This window comes from Jaculus jaculus, chromosome 5 (assembly GCF_020740685.1).
Source record: "Jaculus jaculus isolate mJacJac1 chromosome 5, mJacJac1.mat.Y.cur, whole genome shotgun sequence".
Taxonomy (NCBI): Eukaryota; Metazoa; Chordata; class Mammalia; order Rodentia; family Dipodidae; genus Jaculus; species Jaculus jaculus.
In genome coordinates this window covers 167,658,538-167,681,524 of record NC_059106.1, presented here as the reverse complement: position 1 = coordinate 167,681,524, position 22,987 = coordinate 167,658,538, and the positions used below count along the sequence as shown (strand labels likewise).

Sequence of the window (22,987 nt, the reverse complement as noted above, 5' to 3'; positions counted from 1 at the left end):
GTAGCCCAGAAATATTACAACAGCTCTTGGTATGCAGCAAAAGTAGTTGGAAAATGATAACATACAATATTTAAACTTAGAATGTCAAAATGTAGACTCTCTTCTGGGAAAGTGAAGACCTTTTTGAAACTCTTGGTATAAATATCACCTTGGCAAAAATAAACCATTCTTTCTACAGCAGCCACAGAACAGCAGGGTTCCAGTCAATGATAAGTACAGTATGCAATCCTGTAACACACTGTAATTCTTAGCCATTTAACCAAATAAATATACCTATTAAGTTCAGCAAAAGCTCAAAGAAGCTGGGTACTAAAGGCTGGTGGTTAAGTATGAAACAGGGAGAAATGGGTGTGGATGGCACGGCAAACCAGAAAACATGCTCCAGCTGGGATGGACATAACACTCCCAGAGACCAAGGGCTAAGCGCAGCAGAATGGAGGTAAGATGAAGGGACAACATAGTTCATATGCAGTGCTGGACACACAATTGCATTCAGGACAGTGATTTGAATGGATGACCAGAGTTTAAGAGAATAAAGTTTCAGGTCTACTATGGAAATCAAGAAAAATATATAGCGGGCTGAAGAGAAAGACAAGGAATGGAAAATCAAAGACTGTGGTCAGAAGGGCTTCTATTCACAGCTCTAGAAAGAACAGACAAGAGGAGTGTTTCAGTAACAAGAGCCAGACAACAGTGACTACATTTCATGGAACCAGGAATGCACACTAACATCTTATTCACACAAAGACTGTTGAGTAAAATTAACCTTCAGATGACATGCAAAGCTGAAGCTGGCTGGATGACTCAGCGGACACGGGAACTTGCTCTCTCTCTCTCTCTCTCTCTTTTTCTCTCTCTCTCTCTCTCTCTCTCACACACACACACACACACACACACACACACACACACACACATATACACACCCCCTAGCTTATCAAGACATGCACACACACATGCAGGTAAGTCAATAATGCTTTAAAGACCATGAGAATTCGAAGACAACCCAGTGTGGCAGTCGGAATGACTGTTTCCCATAAACTCAGGGGCTCTCAAGTCACCGGAGCAGCTCCCCTGAAGCTGAAAACAAGCCCTACTCCCCGAAACTACGCCTGCTTTGGATGCTCGTCCCAGCACATGGAAACTGGCTACAATCCAGGTAAAGATGGCAAAGATAAATCAATACAATGCTTAATTTAAGCTTGGTTAAAATACTTATTTGAGGATCATACAATGATATTCCAACATGGTATAAACTCTGCAAAGGCTTTTAAAAGTATCTGATAAAGCCGGTTTCATTTCCTTATCCTAGGTAAGTGTTAACTGCAACCTGTTTCACCTCAGTGAACAAAGAACTCCTGAGAGAAGAACAGAAAAGGGGACAGGTCACAGTTGTACACACAGTGCTAAGAAATAAGAGAATGGGCCACACTGCAGTTAGTCCAACAGCTGTAACGAGCCACTCTGGGACAAGTGTCTGGGACGCTGGTTCTCAAAATGTGTGTCCCACCCATGAGCAAAAGGGAAACTAAAATCTGTTAGTTAACTAAGGATAAGTGAAACCATAACACAATGTGATGTCGTTCAAGAGCAGTAGTGAACCAGAAAAGGGATTCACAAAAGAGCCCTGGTTATGGGGTCACATTCAGCTACTCAATTATCTACAAGGACCCTAGGACAACGAAGAATGAAATGCTAAGGGGTCTAGGTAGTGGATGAATGTGTGCTTGATGTAAAGTTCTCTGAGTTTTTCTGTCTGAATTCTTTCCACAACGAAATATTGACAAGAAATTCAACTAAATGAACTTAAAATACTGAGAAAAAATATATTTTGGCATGAAATAGTGTACAAATTGTTTATTTTTCTTAAATTTTATTACAACAACCTATACAAACAGATTTAAAGTCAAATAGCAAAATAATAAAAAATATATGCTCAAATTTTGAAGCTCTGAAAAAACAAATATGAGCTCATCCTAAAATATGTACTGCATTGCTTGGGGGGTACTTTTGTATTTTGAAAATATGCTTGTGAGCTAAATGAGGAAGTCATGGAATAACAAAATGCATATGATCATACATGCACATGCAAAAACCATAACAAAATCAGAAACAGAAACCAAAACAGTATTCTCATAGAGACCTGAAACTGTGAAAGTGTCCAACCTACCACCAGCTCAACCTGAGCACTGCTCTGAGGTGAAACGACCGGCTGGCCTTTCCTTGAAATATGTGTCAAAGTTTCCCATCCCATCATTGGGCAGATGGTGGTTCAATGCAGGTAAAGTATCAAGAGGGTGAGCCATTTGCCAGCAGTCCATTCAAGCTGCTATCACGAGTTGCCACATCCTTGGTAGCTAAAAATCAATAAAACTTTATTTTTCATGGTTTTGGAGGTTAGAAGTCTGCTATCAGGAGGTCGCTGTCATACAAAGCAATCTTCTGTTCTCACTAGGCAATGAGGGAGACCCTCTCTGGAGCCTCTTCATAAGGACTAATGGCATTCACAGTCCTCGTGACCTAATGATCGCCCAAAGCCCTTCTCCTAACACCTGCACGTGGGGAATGTGGTGTCAGCACACGCATCCTCTAAGGAGCCACATGCAGATGGAAAGCAGAATTGGGCTGCCTTGCTGTGAGGTTACAAAGCTGGCATTAGGAAGTAGAATCTGGTTGGGGATATAGTTTGGTGAGTCTAGCGTGCACAAGGCCCTGTCATGGAACCCCAGCACCAAATAAAACCAGGCATGTTGAGCCAGGTGTGGTGGTGCATGCCTTTAATCCCAGCACTCGGGAGGCAGAGGCAGAAGGATCACCATGAGTTCGAGGCCAGTCTGAGACTACATAGTGAATTCCAGGTCAGCCTGGACCAGAGTGAGACCCTACCTCAAAAAAACAAAAAACAAAACAAACAACAACAGCAACAAAAAACCAGGCATGTTGACTCTCCAGTGTGATCCAGCACTGGGGAGGTGGAGACAGGAGGATCAGAAGCTCAGCTGCAGTGATGCCAGCCTGGACTACATGAGACTCTATCTCAAAACAAACAAATGCAAAAACAAACCAGGTCTGAAATGATTTAAAATCTTTTCATTGTGCACCTTAAGTTTAACAAGTAAAAGGAGCCTTGGAACTATTTTATGATGTTAAATAAAATAGCATGTTTCTTTAATCTTATAATTTAATCATCATTGTCTACAAATGTTAAAAATAACTGTTTTATATTCACATGGCATATCTGGAGTGTTATGGTACCTGGTAGAGGAAGTCATCCTATGAGAAGTTTTGTTGAATGTGCCAGGTCTTGGGTCCAATCCCTAGCACCACCACCACCAACAACAAAGTACCTGCCACTGCCAGGCCCCCAAAGTATAACAGACCATGCTTGCAAGGTTGCCACAGGTGTGACGACTTTGACTTTTAGAGAAAAAGGAACAGGAAAGCAAAGGTTTCCCTCAAGGATTAGGTTTGAGTCTAAGGGAGAGAGAGAGAGGTTCTAGTTAAAGTTTGAGAAGCACTGAGCAGGTGGGACGTAGGACCATGTGGTCCTTGAGAGGGTGGCAGCTTGGAACACACATAATGCCATGGGCTCTACCAGCCTGTCCAGCTGTAGCTGACCTGAATAAAATGATTTCCTCAAGTGGACTGCAGAGCAAACTTGTTAATGCCTGGAAATACTGGCAACGATGGAGAGGCACTGAGGTTCAGCTCTCAGGCTGAGCGGCACCAAGACAGGACGGAATGGTCCGATGTTTCAAGGATCGTATCAGTGTCTTTAGCCTAGGAAGACACGGGCACATGCGGAATGACTAAAACAGCTTAGAGAAGAGATGGCGGGAGGTGTGAGGGAAATATACTCAACATGCAGGGCACACTTGTACAAAATCTAATAAAGGGCTGCAGAGTTAGCTTAGTAATTAAGGTACTTGTCTGCAAAGTCTAAAAACCAGAGTTCAATTCCCCAGTACCCATGTATAAAACCAGATACGTAAAGTAGCGCATATATCTGGAGTTCCTTTGCAAACCGCTGGAGGCCATGGTACGACCATTCTCTCTCTCTCTTTCTGCTTGCAAATAACTAAATGAAAATATTTTTTTAAGATTTTATTTATTTATTAGAGACAGAGAGAGGGAGAGACAGGGAGTGAGAACGGGCGTGCCAGGGACTCCAGCCATATGTGCCACCATGTGCATCTGGCTTACATAGGACCTGGAGAATTGAACCTGGGTCCTCAGGCTTCACAGGCAAGCAGCAGTTAACTGCTAAGCCATCTCTCCAAGCCAATAAAAATGTTTTTTAAAAACTAATAATAATAAAATATGCTCAGTATACAATATATACTTGCAGAAAAACTAATGAAAATAAAACACAAGTCAGTTACCATTTAATCACTGATCTTAAAGAGAAACAACACTGCCCTACTTTAAGAGCCCAACTTTTTTTTTTTTTTTTTATCTAGAGCTATTTTTAAAAATAGAAAATGTAGCTAGGCATGGTAATACGTACCTGTAATTCCAGCACTTGGAAGGCTGAGGCAGGAGGATCATGAGTTCAAAATTTGTCTGGGCTACAGAGCAAGGCCATGACTCAGATGAAAACAAATGTCCAAATAAGCAAAACAAATGCAAGGAAGGAAGAAAGGAGGAAGGAATGAAAAGTTAAAGCTTACCAAACTCAGTACTTCATATTATTATTATTTTTTTTTAAAATTTATTTATTTATTTATTTGAGAGCGACAGACACAGAGAGAAAGACAGATAGAGGGAGAGAGAGAGAGAGAATGGGCGCGCCAGGGCTTCCAGCCTCTGCAAACGAACTCCAGACGCGTGCGCCCCCTTGTGCATCTGGCTAACGTGGGACCTGGGGAACCGAGCCTCGAACCGGGGTCTGTAGGCTTCACAGGCAAGCGCTTAACCGCTAAGCCATCTCTCCAGCCCAAGTACTTCATATTAGAGATATTATTAGGGAAGGGAGGAATTAGAAACAGTTCAAGTTTTGCTTAACTTTTACAACAATTAGTTCCCATTATCTCTGTTATCTTTGTCATTGTACTTATTTGAAAAATAAAGTTAGACACTATGCCCATTTTTGTACATATAAAAACCTATAATACTGCAAGAGAACATCTCACACTTCAGAACCTCGAACGATCAACTTAAGATACCAAAATCTGTTCCTCCACATCGCGGGATTTTAAATTCAACACAGCTAATGCCTATTTAAGGTTTCCCTAGTGTGCATTGCTATTTCTGAGAAATTCCATAACAACATAGTTACCAAAAATAATGTTTTTGAAATTATAGTAACCACATGAGAAAGATGTGCATTCTTTAACCTCAACACCATAAAAATGCCACGCACCATCACATCTAACTACAACATGAGTGGAAGTTTTCTAAATGAAAAGAAGGACCAGATTCCTGAAATCTCAGAAAACTGTCAAATCTTGGAATTGAATGACCTCCTAGAATCTTCTGGTACTCTTCAGCCATCGTTGCCGCCTGCTCGAATTTGCTCCTAGAGCAGAGGACGTTTCTGCATGAGGGTGTACTGTGAGCCAGTCAGTCAGTCAGTCAGTCAGTCAGTCAGTCAGTCAGTCAGGGTAGTGCCAGTAGTCTGGGATCTACAGCAAGCAGGAACCAAGAGGCAGAAGAGCAGCAAGCAGAGAGTGGTCTGAGAGGGGTAGCTGGGGACAGGGATGGGGGCGTCAAAGCTTTGTGAGGGAAGACGGAAGGAAGGAAGGAGAAGGAAAGGAAGGAGGAAGGAAGGAAGGAGGAAAGAAAGAAAGGAGGAAGAAAGGAAGGAGGGAAGAAAGGAAGGAGGAAGAAAGGAAGGAGGGAAGAAAGGAAGGAGGAAGAAAGGAAGGAGGGAAGAAAGGAAGGAGGAAAGAAAGAAAGGAGGAAGAAAGGAAGGGGGAAGAAAGGAAGGAGGGAAGAAAGGAAGGAGGGAAGAAAGGAAAGAGGAAGAAAGGAAGGAGGAGGAAAGAAGGAAGGAGGAAGAAAGGAAGGAGGGAAGAAAGGAAGGAGGGAAGAAAGGAAGGAGGGAAGAAAGGGAGGAAGAAAGGAAGGAGGAGGAAAGAAGGAAGGAGGAAAGAAGGAAGGAAAGAAAGGAGGCAAGGAGGAAGGAAGGCAGGAAGAAGGAAGGAGGGAGAAGGAATGAAGGAAGAAGGAAGGAGGAAGGAAGGAAAGAGGGAGAAAGGAAGGAGGAAGGAAGGAAGGTGGAAGGAAGAAAGGAGGAGGAAAGAAAGGAGGGAAGGAGGAAAGAAAGGAGGGAAGGAGGAAGGAAGGCAGGAAGAAGGAAGGAAGGAAGAATGAAGGAAGGAGGAAGGAAGGAAGGAGGAAGGAAGGAAGGAGGAAGAAGGCAGAGTAGAAGCTGAAGCTGGTGTTCACAATGCACAGGGTTAAAAAGCATCTATGGAACTGCACAGGGCTGCTTTTAAGAATGAAGACATTTGAACATTAAATGCTAAGAGCAACAAACTGTTATTATGTTAAAGCTTAAAAATATACTAAAAGTACACTGGGCGTGGTGGCGCACGCCTTTAATCCCAGCACTCGGGAGGCAGAGGTAGGAGGATCGTCATGAGTTTAAGGCCACCCTGAGACTACAGAGTGAATTCCAGGTCAGCCTGGGCCAGAGACCCTACCTCAAAAAAACAGAAAAAAAAATTACTAAAGTGTTTGAGGGGGAAAGATTCCAGTGTTGGGGTGTTAAAATCCCTACAGTTCAGCATAAACGGGGAGAGGATCACATAGCAATGTAGAGGTCACAAATAAGAAAACTGGCAACAGCTCAAGATTTCTAAACATGCAAAGGTAAAAAGGTAATGAAAAATCAAAACAGGACCTTGGACATCGACCTGACAGACCCTGTGTCAACATACTATTGACATGCTTGCACACCTATGTTTACTTTCATACTATGAACAGCAGCCTGGAAGCAGAGCTAGCTGAAGTGACCACCAACAGATGATGGGTATATATAAAATACAATTTTGTCCAGCCAAGAAGAAAAGGAAATAATCATGATATTTTTAGCAAAACAGATGGAACTATAAATCATTAGGGGAACAAAGCCAGACTCTGAAAGGCGAACTTACATGCTTTCTCTCATACGCAGACCCTAAACGTAAAACTGTGTGTATGTACCCAGGTCATGAAGCCAGAATGGAGAACATGAGAGAAGCAGAAGCGGCTATCTAGAGGGAACAAACAGAATAATGGAGTACATGGGGAATGGAAGCAGAAGGATGACCTACCTTGGCAAGGAAAGGAAACTGGCCGGAAGAGAACGGTGTGGGAGGGAAGGAATGAGAATGAACATAATGATACATTTATGAAAACTCCATAATGAAATGCATTGCTTTATATGCTAAATTTAAAAACTGCTAAATGGCTGAAGACATGGCTTAGCAGTTAAGGCACTTGCCTGTGAAAACTAAGGACCCAAGTTCAATTCCCCAGAACCCTCTTAAGCCAGATGCACATGGTGGCGTATTCACCTGGAATTCATTTGCAGTGGATAGAGGCCCTGGAACAACCATTCATATTCTCCCTCTAATAAATAAGTAAAAGAAAAAAAAAGTATCTCTTAAAAAAAAAAAAAAAAAACGGCTAAAAAAAATCATAGCAAAAATCTGATGACCATAAAGGACATGAAAGGTGGGCTAACTACCATCATGGCAAGTGCTTTTTTTTAAACTCTAAGTTGCATTAGCAATTACAACCAAATTCTGCCACTTAGAGAACACTGTCCAGTTGCCTACAGACAATGAGTAGAACACGCGACAGCGAATCAAGGCAGACAGGCGGATGGGGACCCTCCACGCCACTGCCGGGCCTGGCCCTCGCCCTCGCCCTCACGCTGGGTGCCACGCAGCACGGTGACGCCACTTACCTCACTTAAGACTGCAGCATTTGCACCAGCCGCATCATATCTACATGCTATGTCTTGAGTGGATTCATTAAAACCATCAAGAAGACCTCCTTGATATTACAGCCACTCTAAATGCATGCCAACTGGGCTGGAGACATGGCTTAGCGGATAAGGCGCATGCCTGAGAAGCATAAGGACCCAGGTTCGATTCTCCAGGTCCATGTATGCTAGATGCTACATGGTGGCAGCTGCGTCGGGAGTTTGTTTGCAGTGGCTACAGGCCCTGGTGTGCCCAAATTCCCTCTCTCCCTTCTCTGTGTCTAATAAAATAAATAAATAAATTTAAAAAACAGCAGGGCTGGGGAGATGGCTCAACAGAGCATTGCCACAAGCCTAAGAACCTGAGACTGTCCACGTTTGACTCCGCAGACCCAGACACACAGTGGGGCGTGGCCATGCCCATCTGCAACCCAGTGGGAGCAGACAACAGCAAAAGAGGGTACTCAGGGACCCAGAGACACTCAAGACGCGGCTCAGGTCACGCGTGTCTGCACGCACGCCCACAGGCTCCGCTGGCTGCACGGGGACAGGAGTCAGCAGGAAGCGAGGGTGGTGCGGCGGTTGGATGCCGAAGTCTGTTAACCCCGTGTTCTCAAAGCTTAGTGCTGGAGGCAGCGACTTTGGAGGTGCAGCCTTGTTTGGGGGGTAAGCACCGGAGTGCTGCAGCCAGCTCCCCTTCGCCAGAGCCTGGCTCCCTCCTGCTGCTGCTTCCCCCGCTGGGGCCGAGGTGACGCCAGAGCCTGGCTCCCTCCTGCTGCTGCTTCCCCCGCTGGGGCCGAGGTGACGCCCGGCCACGCTGCCCCTGCCATCGCCAAGCTCCCCTCAGGACGTAAGCCAAAATGGCTCCTTCCTCCCATCAGCCGCTTTGGGTCTGGACTTTACTCCAGCCAGCACCATGAAGAGCGCGGTAGCCGATGGTCTAACCATGTAGAGTGGGGTTTGTGCAACCACAACTCACACGGGGCCATCTTAGGAAACATGGGAGCAGGAATGCAAGGTGTCGTCGCAAAGATGATGGAAGAAGCCCGGGAATTCCGGAGGGGAGGGTCGGCCGCCAGCTGGCGGGAGCAGAGAAAGCTGGGGAGACAGGGTCCCCCTTTACTCATCTTTCTGCCCGTTTCAAGTGTTCCTAACCACTTCTGAAAAAGATCATAAGCCAAACCACACAGCTGAAATCATGAGCGGCTATCCAAGCAATATATCATGTGTACACACCAATATCTGGGAGCCATAAAAGTCCAGTGCATAGAGATGCCAAAGTATGGACAGAGACTCATGGAGATGATGGCCGGTGGCCCAACGTTTCTTCCGCTGCTTTCTCTGCATTTTCTCCACCTCACCAGCCTGGAAGCTCTGCCCTCGTCCTCCACGGTGGGAGCACCACGTTCAGCGGTATTTTGCTGGAGACTACACCAGAGGTCGAGGTGGGAGAATCACCTCATTTGCTTCCAAGAACCAGCATTACCAAAACAAGAACTGAAAAGTTCCAAGTGTTTGTTTTTTAGGCTTGGGATAGGGACATTGACAGCCAGAGGACAACACTGCTGTCATGAGGCAGAGTTGATGAAACCAAGACGCCATCCCTTTAGCACCCACAGAATGGAACCTTGAGTCATGACTGGCAGCCGCATTTGTCTATCTCAGACAGTACACGGGGCATTACAAGTGGCAAGGGAACTTCTAGTGTAGCTCCTCCAGTGAATGTAGAAATTTAGTGAAATAAGCTTCTGTAAATGCAAATTATGATCTAAATGCTGAAATTTACTTTAACAAAAAAGGTACAGTATGCTTTTAATTAATACTCAATAAATAGATGGTTATATCTTTTTCCTAATTTAGCTTAACTTACATTTGTATGGGCCAAAACTTACCAAATCACCAAAAGCTAATTCAAGTACAAAGTAAAATAAGCTGGTTTCTTTCATCACTTTGGTGACGTCTAGCGTTCCTCTTTTCTGTAATTGCTTCCTTCTCTTTGTTGTTTTCATCCTGGGTTTTCCTGTCGTGGGCAAACCTTGTGAGGCCCATAACATGAGGTGCAGAAGTAGGTCTACAAAGTCCCAGCAACACAGCACAGTGAGTCATGTTCAAGAAATAATTTAAAATTTTTAAAAGGTAGCCTAGATATAAAGTTAAAGGAACCTTTGGTTTTTAGCATACCACGGTACCTGTATCTTACCAGAAAAGCCAGGGAGGAGCTGTATAATGAGCAAAGTTGGACACAACAGACTGTGACCTTGGACGTGCTGCTGATGGCCACCAGGAGGACAGTAAGACAATAGACCGTGTCCCTGGACGCGCTGCTGACGGCCACCAGGACAGTAAGACAATAGACCGTGTCCCTGGACGCTCTGCTGGCGGCCACCAGGAGGACAGTAAGACAATAGACCGTGTCCCTGGACGCGCTGCTGACGGCCACCAGGAGGACAGTAAGACAATAGACCGTGTCCCTGGACGCGCTGCTGACGGCCACCAGGAGGACAGTAAGACAATAGACCGTGTCCCTGGACACTGCTGACGGCCTCCAGGAGGACAGTAAGACAACAGACCGTGTCCCTGGACACGCTGCTGACGGCCACCAGGAGGACAGTAAGACAATAGACCGTGTCCCTCAACACGCTGCTGATGGCCACCAGGACAGTAAGACAACAGACCGTGTCCCTGGACACTCTGCTGACGGCCACCAGGAGGACAGTAAGACAATAGACCGTGTCCCTGGACGCGCTGCTGACGGCCACCAGGAGGACAGTAAGACAATAGACCGTGTCCCTGGACACGCTGCTGACGGCCACCAGGACAGTAAGACAACAGACCGTGTCCCTGGACGCGCTGCTGACGGCCACCAGGAGGACAGTAAGACAACAGACCGTGTCCCTGGACGCGCTGCTGACGGCCACCAGGAGGACAGTAAGACAATAGACCGTGTCCCTGGACGCGCTGCTGACGGCCACCAGGAGGACAGTAAGACAACAGACCGTGTCCCTGGACACGCTGCTGACGGCCACCAGGAGGACAGTAAGACAATAGACCGTGTCCCTGGACACGCTGCTGACGGCCACCAGGAGGACAGTAAGACAATAGACCGTGTCCCTGGACACGCTGCTGACGGCCACCAGGAGGACAGTAAGACAACAGACCGTGTCCCTGGACACGCTGCTGACGGCCACCAGGAGGACAGTAAGACAACAGACCGTGTCCCTGGACACGCTGCTGACGGCCACCAGGAGGACAGTAAGACAACAGACCGTGTCCCTGGACACTCTGCTGACGGCCACCAGGAGGACAGTAAGACAATAGACCGTGTCCCTGGACACTCTGCTGACGGCCACCAGGAGGACAGTAAGACAATAGACCGTGTCCCTGGACACGCTGCTGACGGCCACCAGGAGGACAGTAAGACAACAGACCGTGTCCCTGGACGCGCTGCTGACGGCCACCAGGAGGACAGTAAGACAACAGACCGTGTCCCTGGACACGCTGCTGACGGCCACCAGGAGGACAGTAAGAGAAGCATTAAGCTTAGCCACTTGGTGAAGATAAGCACCCATTTGAATATTCACTCCACTCCTGCAGGGAGGGTACAAATCCTATAAAGTGGTCACCAAGTGGACACCCATGAGCTAGCTATCAGCCCAGGAAAGAATTCTGACAAACTCCACTCTCCAGTAAAGGCCCCAGCTTTTTACACAACTCACCGTAGTGAGTGTGCTACATTTATTGTTTTTCATTCACTATTAATTTAGCAAGTCAGCACGACTGCCCGGTGCCAGGTGTGGCTGAGAGTTGGGTTGAGTGAGTGAGGAAAGGAAAAAGTGGGGGAAGGGAAGAAACAGAGATGAAGATGGACGCGTCAGCGTTGCCCCAGAAGGAATTAACAGCTCCTGGTTGCAGTGTACTGTTGGGCGGGCTTATGGGTGTCAGCGCCAGCTTCCTCTTGCCAGTGTTTGCAGACCCTCCTGCTGCTGTTGTCTATCTGATGTCCACCCTCTACTCATGCCACCATTTTCCCCCGGCATCATGGAGCTTCCCCTCATATCTGTAAGTCAACATGAACCTTTCTACTCTCGGTCGGGTGCTTTCTACCAGCGATGCGAACCTGACTGCCGTACCCACAATAACCACGGGAAGCCCTCCAGCGCAGCGTCCACCACCACAGGTGGGGGCTCCAGAGCAGATCTCCCCCATGACAGGGCAGTGAGGAGTGCTGCGTGACAAGGACCCAGGTGAGCGTCTCCCTCCCCCACACAGGTGAGCGGCCCTGTACTTGCTGGGACTAGCTCTCAGCCACACGAGGCATGGTACCACATCCTCCATTGCTGCCCTCTGTAGAGACCCAGACCTGATCTCATCCCAAGGTGCTGCCCAGGCCCACGAGAGCTTCCCTCTGTTGCTCTGCACTTACAACCCCTCACTCTATGGCTTGCACACCTGCATCTTCCTGAGTAGAAACTTCCTAACCAATCATACTCCACAGCCTGGGTACCAAGTAAGGACCCAGGCCTCGCAGGGTCTAAGCCCAGACCCACCTGGAGGCTCCACATAAGGATGGGACTGCTCAGGTTCAAGTATCAGCATCTCCAAACTGGGGAGAGACTGACATACCACACCAACCTCAGTCAAGCCTGACCAGGACACTCAGCACAGGCTCCAGAAGAGCTGTCACTGCTGCGTTTTCAGCAAGGGAAGGGGACTGTCAGGAGATGGACAGATCCCAACGCAAAACAAGTCATGCAAGACACTGGCAAGATGCCCCACCAAGAACACCTGTCCTGTACTGGGAGCTCCAGTGAGAATGAGGAGACTCCTGACATGGAATCCCAAAATGCAATGATAATTCGCATAATAAGCAAAAAAATTTGATCTAGCTCTATCACTCCTGGGCACATATTCTAAAGATTTTACTCTTTACATCAAAGATACTTGCTCAGGTAGGTTTGTTGCTACTCTATTTACAATAGCTAGGAATTAAAAACAGGCCAGATGCCCAACAACTAATGAATGGATAATGAAGATATGGCTCATATATATAGTGGAATTTTACTGAGCAGTAAGAAAAAAATGAAATAATAAAATTTGCAGGAAAATTGATGGACTTTGGTAAAAAACAAACTAAACAAGCTTACATGGGGGTCAGAGAGACAAATGCCACATGTTCTCTCCCATATGCGGCTTCTAACTTGGAATAGCTTGACTTGATTATAAGTTGCAGCAAGCATCAGTAGTGCTGGCAAGGAACTGGGATGAAGTAGGAGAGAGTGGAAACCGGGAGGGATGAGGAGGAGACACCTGACAAGCAAGCTGAAGGACGCAATGCAGGGGTGGAAGGGTGGTGGAGGGGATAAGGAACAGTGGTGAGCAGAGTTACCAAAAGTGGATCCTGCAAGCTACAAAATAAACCAGCCAGGCAAGATGTACGCACCTGTGCAACAGTGGCACATAGGCAACGGGAGCAATCAACGGCTCACGTACCGGACAGGAGACCCACTCGGTGCAAGGGAATTCATAGCTGGCACTGAGGACCAAATCAGAATCCTATGGACAAGGAGAGCACATGTGCCCATGAAAAGTGACTGTACTTACCCCCTTTGATGCACGCTGCACTCACTCTTGGCTGAAGAGTCTGCATTTTATAAATGGCAGTGAAATACTGGGAAGAACCCATCAACAGGACAAGAAAAGATAGCTGACTTCCTAGCACAAGGTCAATCATCTCTATCACATCTGCCAGGGCTGAGGAGACACTGCAGAGGAAGTGGTTATCTAAATATGAGTCCTGTTCTCACTGCTCGCCTGACAACCTCCTCCAGGGAGATAGTGTTACACTGAGGAGAATCAAAGGTCATCGAAGCAGAAATTCAGAGAGCTCAACACTAAGGGATACTTATAACACAGGGAACACTGCTGAAGAGGGAACAGAAAGACTAAGAACCACAGGGTGAGAAAGTGTATCCAGAGATACTTTCCCCCCACCCAAGACTGACTGATACATTTATGACCCCACAATAAATACCAACAACCCCAAATGAGAAGGGCCCAATGTGGAATGGGGGTGGGGAGGACATATAAGAGTATAACCTGACAGGAATATGACTAAAATGCAGTATGTTCATATTGTACAGTTCATGATAATTTTTTTTTTTTTAAGTTAGATCTGAAGCAGACAGAGAAGAAGGAAGTACTTTAGGGGTGGGAAGGAGCAGGCCCAGTACAAAGAAAGTGAGGTCAGCCAAAAGCAAGGGGAGCTCAGGCTGTGTGTGGAGCCCACGGCTGGAGAGAAGTGGGGCTTCCACTCAGTTCTGAGCACTTTCCCTTTTCCCTGCCCTGCTTCCCACAACTGCTTCCTCCCATCTGCCTGGCTGTGGTTATCAGGTCACCTGGCCTGGTCTGCTCGGGAGAAAAACAGTCTTCCAGCACAACAGCCCTCTCATCTTCCCACCTGGACCAGATCGTGGTTCAGCCTCATCCTCTGCCTAAGACGAGGAACCCTCTCTTACTTTATCTTCATTCCCATGCTCTCAGGTTTCTGAAAAAGTGAAGTAGTCTCACCATTCTTCTCCACGGTAAACACTCCACTTTCTCCAACTCATTCTTTTCTTTTTTGAGGTAGGGTCTCAGTCTGGCCCAGGCTGACCTGGAACTCACTATGTAGTCTCAGGGTGGCCTTGAACTCACAGCAATCCTCCTACCTCTGCCTCCTGAGTGCTGGGATTAAAGGCATGCGCCACCACACCCAGCTTCCAATTCATTCTTGATAGGGTCCCCTCTTGTTGATTACTTGAGCTCTATTTTTTTTTAAGGGAGGGTCTCACTCTAGCCCAGGCTGGCATCTAACTCAGCGATCCTCTTAAATCAGTTCAGACTGCTGGGATTAAAAATATGAGCCACCATGCCTGGTTTTTAAGCTCTCTCCTGTTACCAGGAAGCACCTATCTATCTACATTTATATTATCTTCAGTCCATTTAGACATGGCTTCTATCAGTTGTGTTCCTAGAAAATTATTCTCTCGGATTTCATGTCTGATGACATTACTGACTCCTAAAAACACTTACCTGAAAGAGACATAGAAAATGTACATCAATTTATGTGTAAATAGACCACTTACTGTTGAAAAATGTTGCTTTGGATCAAATCAATACTTGCAGGGCTGGAGGGATGGTTTAATGGTTAATACACTTGCCTGCAAAGCCTAAAGACCCAGGTTTGATTCCCCAATACCCACGTAAGCCAGATGCACAAGGTGGTACATGCATCCGGAGTTTATCTGCAGTGGCTGGAGGTCGTGGCACATACATTTTTTTCTCTCTCAATCCATCTCTCTCCTTCTCTCTCAAATAAATAATATTTTAAAAAATCAATACTTGCAGATATAAAATTATAACTATTTCTAGCCATATGCAGAAATTGCAAGAAGGTTCTTTTTAGTCTCCAAACAATTTTTAAAGACATAAATAAGACATTTCTTCAGTGATTTTCCTAAGAAATATCTCTGTAATTAGGATGAATCATACTCTATTTCTATTATATTCCATCATTCGGTCTGCAAATAGCTCACTCATGGTTCAAAGAAGATGTAAAAAAAAAAAAACAGGAGGTATAATTATTTTTTTTACTGAATCTTCCTTTAAAATGAACACAATTAATGCAGAACTCTCAAAACAAGGCACTATTTTTGGATAGCTATGGTGATGACAAAGCCAAGAGACCTCATTTTATCTGAGAACAAGTAGTAAACTCAAGCTCTAAGAGCAATGACTTACTCACTAGTCTTACAATGCTTATAGTCACATCCTCCTCCTTCACAACTCCCACTATTTCTGATCCCTCTTATTTTGTTAGAAGTGAGACTTCACCACAACTGTCTTTGTAACTCAGCTTCCCATCTCCTTTAATAACACGAACCTCTGGCTCTAGCCAGTCCAGTTTCCACTGGAAGAGATTATCTATAAGGCTATCTCCCAGACTCCTTACAAATCAAATCCTGTAACTCCTCAGAATCAAATTCAAGTTCTCTCTGGCTGTGCCAGCCATCATGACCCTTCTCTACTTGGCAATTCACGTGTGGCTTCTGTAGCAGTGAGTCACACTCTAGAAACATGCTCTCTAAAAGTGCACACTGGGATACAGAATCACAAATGTATACTCTGATGTTATCACCAGCATACCTTGAGCACATGATACTAACCATAAGGCGAAGACCTTACCTACGCATTTCTAACAAAGAAATTTACTTTGAAGTAACTCCACCTCTAACACATACAACTTTAAAGATAATATATCTAGGACAGCTTTTTTATAACAAGTTTCCCCTTCCCTGAACTCTATAAACCAAGGCTAAACCAATTTTTCTATCAAGTATTTCCTAATTATTTCAATGCTGACCAATCCCCATCCTTAAGGTGTAAAAACCAAATTAAAAGCATAGTAGCAGCTACAGCCTACCTGAATTACTAAAGTGATGCTGAACCAACACAATGATGATGAATTTTACTAATAAGAAAGGTTATTTTTAATTTCTATAACTAAAGTAAATTGAAAAACTGGAAACTTTTGCTAGGTCTTCTATAATGAGATCTAAGAACAACAGTTTCATGCCCAGATTTGAGGAAGGCTGGTTCATGGATCTGCTGTCCAAGGTCATGGTGAAAAGCTCCCTGCCACTGGAGTGCTCAGAGAACGCAGCGCCATGAGAAACACATAGGAAGAGCTTGCTGCCGTCCCTGCCAAGGTCCACACTAAGGTTTTTGTTTGATGAAAGCAGCTCCCCTCAGCCAGGACTCACGCTGGACCTCTGCTTCAAGACCCATGCACTCACACTTTATTGCTTGGCTTTGGGCCGCATTTCACTTAATCTATCTTTGCTGAAGACCATTTAAAAGTCTATGAGGAAGGCTGGAGGAAAGGCTTAGTGGTTAAGGTGCCTGCTTGCAAAGCCAAAGGACCCAGGTTCAATTCCCCAGGATCCATGTAAGCCAAATGCATGAGGTGGCACATGTGTCTGGAGTTCGTTTGCAGCAATTGGAGGCCCTGGTGTGCCCATTCTCTCCCTCTGTTTCTCCCCTCTCTCTCTGTCAAATAAATAGAAAAAATACATATTTAAAAAAACAAATTAAAAGTCTATGAGGAAACAAGGAAGATATAAATAACTACATGCATGAGGTTTTTATTTATTTTTATTTATTTCAGACAGAAAGAGGCAGAGGAGAGAGAGAGAATGGGCACACCAGGGATCATTCTATATTACTTTGTCAGTATGTTACAGCATTAATCCAAAGCAGGAGATTGCGAGAAAAAAATGACTTCAATGCAAATAGTTTTAATCCACAGGGAAGACAAATAATACAAATTTTTCACATTTAATTTCTAAGATATTGTGTATGATCCTCACACTACCAAAGGCTGGTTGTTTAAAAGTACACAAATCCTCATATCCTGTAGATTATTTAAGATATGCTAAACATGATGGATAAGTCACAAGAAATGGCAGGCAGATACCCATGCAGTAGTGCTCAGGGACATTTTCACTGTCACTCAAGCATGTGCCATGAATAACAGAATGTTCATGGTCAACGCTAGGCGGAAAAGTGTAAACATGACGCTTCCTCTCAAGGGATTTATAAAGTGCACTGCAACATACAAGTATACAATTTTGCATTGTATAATGTATTAAAATAAGCAAAGTAGAATACAAGGTAGAGACCAACTCTTCCATTTGAAGAGCTAGTCATCTTTTTCTTTTTCTTTTTTTTGGTTTTCCAAGGTAGGGTCTCACTCTAGCCCAGGCTGACATAGAATTCACTATGGAGTCTCAGGGTGGCCTCGATCTCACAGCGATCCTCCTACCTCTGCCTCCCGAGTGCAGGGATTAGAGCTAGTCAATTTTTGACAGTAATAAGCAAATAACTTCTACTTTTATTTTCATGTCTGTGAGGGGCCATTATTAGAATTGTCCTTTTGAAAAGGGAAGGGATGTGTATTTGGTTTGCACATGCACATGTACCAGCAAGATTTAGTACTACCTTTTGTTTTTTGGTTTTTCTAAGGTGGGGTCTCACTCTAGCTCAGGCTGACCTGGAAGTCACTATGCATTCTCAGGGTGGCCTGGAACTCTCAGCATTCCTCCTACCTCTGCCTCCCGAGTGCGCCACCATGCCCGGCTAACCACCTTTTAAAAAATGTAACAAAGGGCTGGGCGTGGTGGCGCACACCGTTAATCCCAGCATTGGTCAGCCTGGGCTACAGTGAGACCCTACCTCAGAAAACCAAAAAAAAAAAAAAAAAAAAGTAACAAAGATCTTATCTGGAAAGAATGCAGAAAGAATATTCTGAGTAAGGAAGCAGTAATTCTACAAAGCCAGGTGAGGGAAGGAGCCAGCCTCATAAACCATGAGAAGGACACAGGTTGTAACTAATGACAGGCAGTGTAAGACTTTTTTGGGTTAGTGCAAAAAGGAAAAACAACATGCTTATAGTTGCATACTGCTTAGAACTAAAAGGAAGGCATATGCTCCTGTTTAAAGAAATTTCTGGATTCAAGGGTGTGTAGAGTTTAGATTCTTGTCCCAAACCTCACCTTCACTGAAAACAAATTGGGACTTTGTAATAAAGTACATTGCTATATACATTCCACAGATCTACCTCTCACATGCACCACTGTTTAAAACAATATTCTAAGAACACACACATCATGGGAGCGCCTGCCGCCCAGTGATGCCCATGTGACGGCGCCCCACAGCCTCGTGACGCCCGCGTGACGGCGCACTACAGCCTCGTTATGGCCTTTTTTTTTTTTTTTTTTTTTATTTGAGAGCGACAGACACAGAGAGAAAGACAGATAGAGGGAGAGAGAGAGAATGGGCGCGCCAGGGCTTCCAGCCTCTGCAAACGAACTCCAGACGCGTGCGCCCCCTTGTGCATCTGGCTAACGTGGGACCTGGGGAACCGAGCCTCGAACCGGGGTCCTTAGGCTTCACAGGCAAGCGCTTAACCGCTAAGCCATCTCTCCAGCCCTCGTTATGGCCTTTTGCTCTCACTTTGGCCTCTGGGGGAAGACGAGAGAACATGTTATCAAGGCACAGATGTCGTCACTCCACAGCAACTCCATACGTTTTACTTACCAATGCTTCTTTCACAAATTCTGTTTTAAAATAAACACATGTTATAAATATCAGTCATCAGCAATATTCTTAAGAAATAATATAAACATTATAACAGGGCATCAGTATTTAGGCAGAAACTTCTAAATTATAACAAGCATATAATCTTCACTAATCTATAGAAAGGACAACCCTGTACTAACAGAACATGTTTTGAGAATTTGTTATTATTGGTGCCATAAAACATGGAGACATTATCAGGCATTCCTTCCATAATGGTAGGTGTGGTGGTTTGATTCAGGTGTCCCCATAAACTTAGGTGTTCTGAAGGCTAGGTTCCCAGCTGATGGAGATTTGGGAATTGACACCTCCTGGAGGGAGTATTGTTGGGGGTTGGCTTATGGGTGTTATAGCCAGTTTCCCCATGCCAGCGTTTGGCTCACTCTCCTGTTGTTATTGTCCACCTTATGTTGGCCAGGGGGTGATGTCCACCTTCTGCTCATGCCATCATTTTCCCCTGCCATCATGGAGCTTTCCATTGAGCCTATAAGCCAAAATTAACCTCTTTTACCCAGAAGGTGCTCTTGGTTGGGTGATTTCTACCAGCAATTGGAATCCAACTGCAACAGTAAAGTGGTACCAAGGAGTGGGATTGTTGCTAGACACCTGACTGTGTGGCTTTGGCCTTTTGGAGCTGATTTTCAAGAGGAATGTGGAAGGATTTGAAACCTTGGCCTAAGAGATGCCTTGCAGTGCTGTAAGTACAGCTTGATGAACTATTCTGGTCAGAGTTGAAAGGCCTGAATGCAGTAAGAACTATGGACTGTAAGGTTTGGCTTATGGGGCTGAGAAAGAGCTTTGCCTGGACTGGGCTAGCAGTATGTGTGGGAAACTTGCTGTTATGCCTGGGTCCTGAGAAGTTGTGCAGGGTTGCTTTGCATAGAAATGAACTGGTGTGAGCAGAGGGATATGGCACAGAAAAAAAGAAAAGAGAAAAGATAGAAATCTTTGGGCCTAAACTGCTACCCCTTCACCTGCAAATTGTTTGAGAGATTACAACATCTGAGATTGGGCCAGCTGACCTGCACTGGGGCAATAGGAAGAATGTAAGGGGCCTGAGTGCTCAAGGAGTGTTCTGTTCTTCAAAGTTTGCTTTATTCCCCCCGGATTAACAAATTGGCACCCTACCTGGTATTGTGGAGTATAAGAAATGCAGGAAAGAGAGGTTCACTGAGTTTGCAACATGGTCTTGTGTTTTGGAAATGGCCATGGGCAGTGTGAAGCAGGTTTGCTGGATGCCTGCATAGAGACCCCATGGGGCCATGAGGATGAACCGTAGATTGCAGTGGAGACCCATTGGAGATGCCAGGACCATGAGATGGCTGCTGAGGAAAGCTGCCGGCCACAGATGTTTTCCAGGACTGTGAGCAGCCTAGCTGGAGGGGCTGAATTGGAATGCCAGAGATTTCTTGCTGGTTAGAATTATCAGACTTGCAGATTTGTCACTGGCTAGAGTTGTTAGACTTGGAATTACAGTTTGATGTTTGCCCTGGTTGTTTTAAATCTTGTATTGGCTGAATGTTTCTTTGCTATGCCCAATGCCATCTTCTGCAGTGTGAATGTTTATTCTGTGCCATTATGGGTTTTGGAGGGATTTTTTTTTTTTTTTTTTTTTTTGCTATTATGGCTCAGTTAAAAGACCTTGGACTATGAACATCATTAGAATTGGTAAGAACTATGGGGACTTTTAAACTTGGACTGAATGCACTGTATTTTAGATTATGTATGGATATCAGTTTATGGGGCCCGGGGTGGAATGTGGTAGTTTGATTCAGGTGTCCCCCCATAAACTCAGGTGTTCCAAATGCTTGGTTCCCAGCTGATAGAGATTTGGGAATTAACGTCTCCTGCAGGCAGTGTATTGTTAGGGGTGGGCTTATGAGTGTTATAGCCAGTTTCCCCATGCCAAAGTTTGGCACATTCTCCTGTTTCTATTGTCCACCTGATGTTGGCCAGGGGGTGATGTCCACTCTCTCCTCATTTTCCCCTGCCATTGCCTGTAAGCCAAAATAAACCTCTTTTTCCCAGAAGGTGCTCTTGGTTGGGTGATTTCTACCAGTAATGCAAACCCAATTGCAATAGTAGGTATTTATTAAAACTGGCTGGTATTAGAAAAACAATGTACAGCCATAAGATAAAGTGCTCCCTTTATTGAAATGAAGAACCCCAATGACTATCTCTTTAGCAGTGTTTCAGAATCTGCAGCTTACTGAAAAGAAATTCTAACAAATGGAAACTTACCTAAGAGCTACATTTCTATATGGATTTTCACATAACAAATGCCAAAACCATTGTCATTTAAATTAGAAGAAGCATGGTTCTGCATTCCTCTTATAGTAGTATAAAAATGCGCCCTTTTATCCTTTAGAGGTGAAGACAACAGGAGCGTGTCTTAAAACAGTAGTCACTGCTCTGTCTGCTTCAGGTGGTCTGCTAGTGTCTGCCAAGGACTCTAGTTCCGGAATGAGGATGGGAGGGACACCAGAATTAGGCATCTGTGTGAGACGCTGAAAACAGATTATTTATGAAAATCTGCATAAACCCCAAAGTTACTGAGGACCTGTAACAATACTGGCACTAATTAGGGCCTCAGAGATAGGAATAAACAAGTCACAGTATCCTAAAGAAGTCCAGTCCAATAGGAGCAACAGGCCAAAACCAAACCGACAATGGTGATGAAAGAATCAGAAAACAGTGTAAGACGCAGGCAGAGCAGAGCCCAGCAACCTGGCAAGATCTGGCACCCAGGCCTTGGGCAATGGCCCTGCGTGTATGGCACCGTTGTGGTGCACACGAAGAGGGCACAAAAACAAAACGAGACAGAGACCGCAAGCCCCGCGGATTCCTGAGGAACATCCCGGCCGCCCTCAGACTTGAGGCAGGTACCTTCAACCCTGTGCTCAGTTCTGCCCTTACTGAAGCCCTGGCCTCTGAGCTGATCCTCTTCCCGCAGCACGGAAGGTCCGCGTCCCACTGAGACCGACGAGGCCACCAGTGGTCATACCTGGAGAATGAAGATGCTCGGGGCCGTCAGCCAGCAAAGACACCCCACTAGGGGAAGTGGGCAATGTGGCCCCAGGAAGTTTAACAGAAAGATGCCAGTGAGGCCAGTGGGCACCCCTGCACCATGCTCCTGGTGAAGAGCAGTGAGGCGTTTCTCCCCCGTCCCCCAGCAGTGCCTTTTCTGTGCACGTGGCCCACCTGCCGCAGATGCTGCCAACGGCGCCGCAGCTCCCCTTTGAGAACGGGTCACAGGGCACTACGACAGGTTACAGTCCTGCGACGTGTTTTCTACGCAAGCCTTACTTTCCTCGGGCATAGGACGGGGACGGCAGCAATGACGGCTCTGGAGCTGGTGACCTGACTCAAGGCGTCATTATTCTCGTTACTGCCACCATGATGACATGGATGCATGGGAAGAAAACCAGCTTAGGGGCTGGTTAGTGGCTTAGAGCAGAAAGAGCTTTTGGCCTTAAGAGTCGTGGCAGTTTGAGTGTCAAGTGTTCCCTGTCCTGGCAACAAGATGCCGGCCGCAAGCGGAGGCAGCACACGGGCTCCTGGATGATGGCCCGGGGAAATGCGTGCAAGGAGAGGGCAAGAAAACCATGGCAGGCCACTTTATGAGGAGCAGAGGCAGAAGTACGAGCTGGGAGGCAGAGGGAAGCAAAGCACCAAAGGGACAGGCCAGTCGGAGCCAGCAGGCCAAGCTCCGCTGCCGCAAGACGGAGGCAGAAGCCAAGGGCATGTGCTGGGCTTACGAGGGAATCTTTGCCCTGAGCGACCCAGGTGGCATGGCCTCTGCTGTCCTTAGGGAAGGGAAGGTAACGCGCACTGAATCAGCTGTTTGGAAAGGTCAACTGTGCTAAGCGTTCTATTGAGAGAAAGCAGAACCTGGGAAGA

General features: G+C 45.7%; 1 protein-coding gene across 2 annotated transcripts in view; it reads right to left on the bottom strand.

Annotated features, from left to right (window-relative positions):
- The window catches only part of Lclat1 (lysocardiolipin acyltransferase 1), a 143,106-nt gene that overhangs the window by 37,517 nt on the left and 82,602 nt on the right, over positions 1–22,987 (bottom strand). The gene's annotated exons all lie outside the window — the stretch shown is intronic.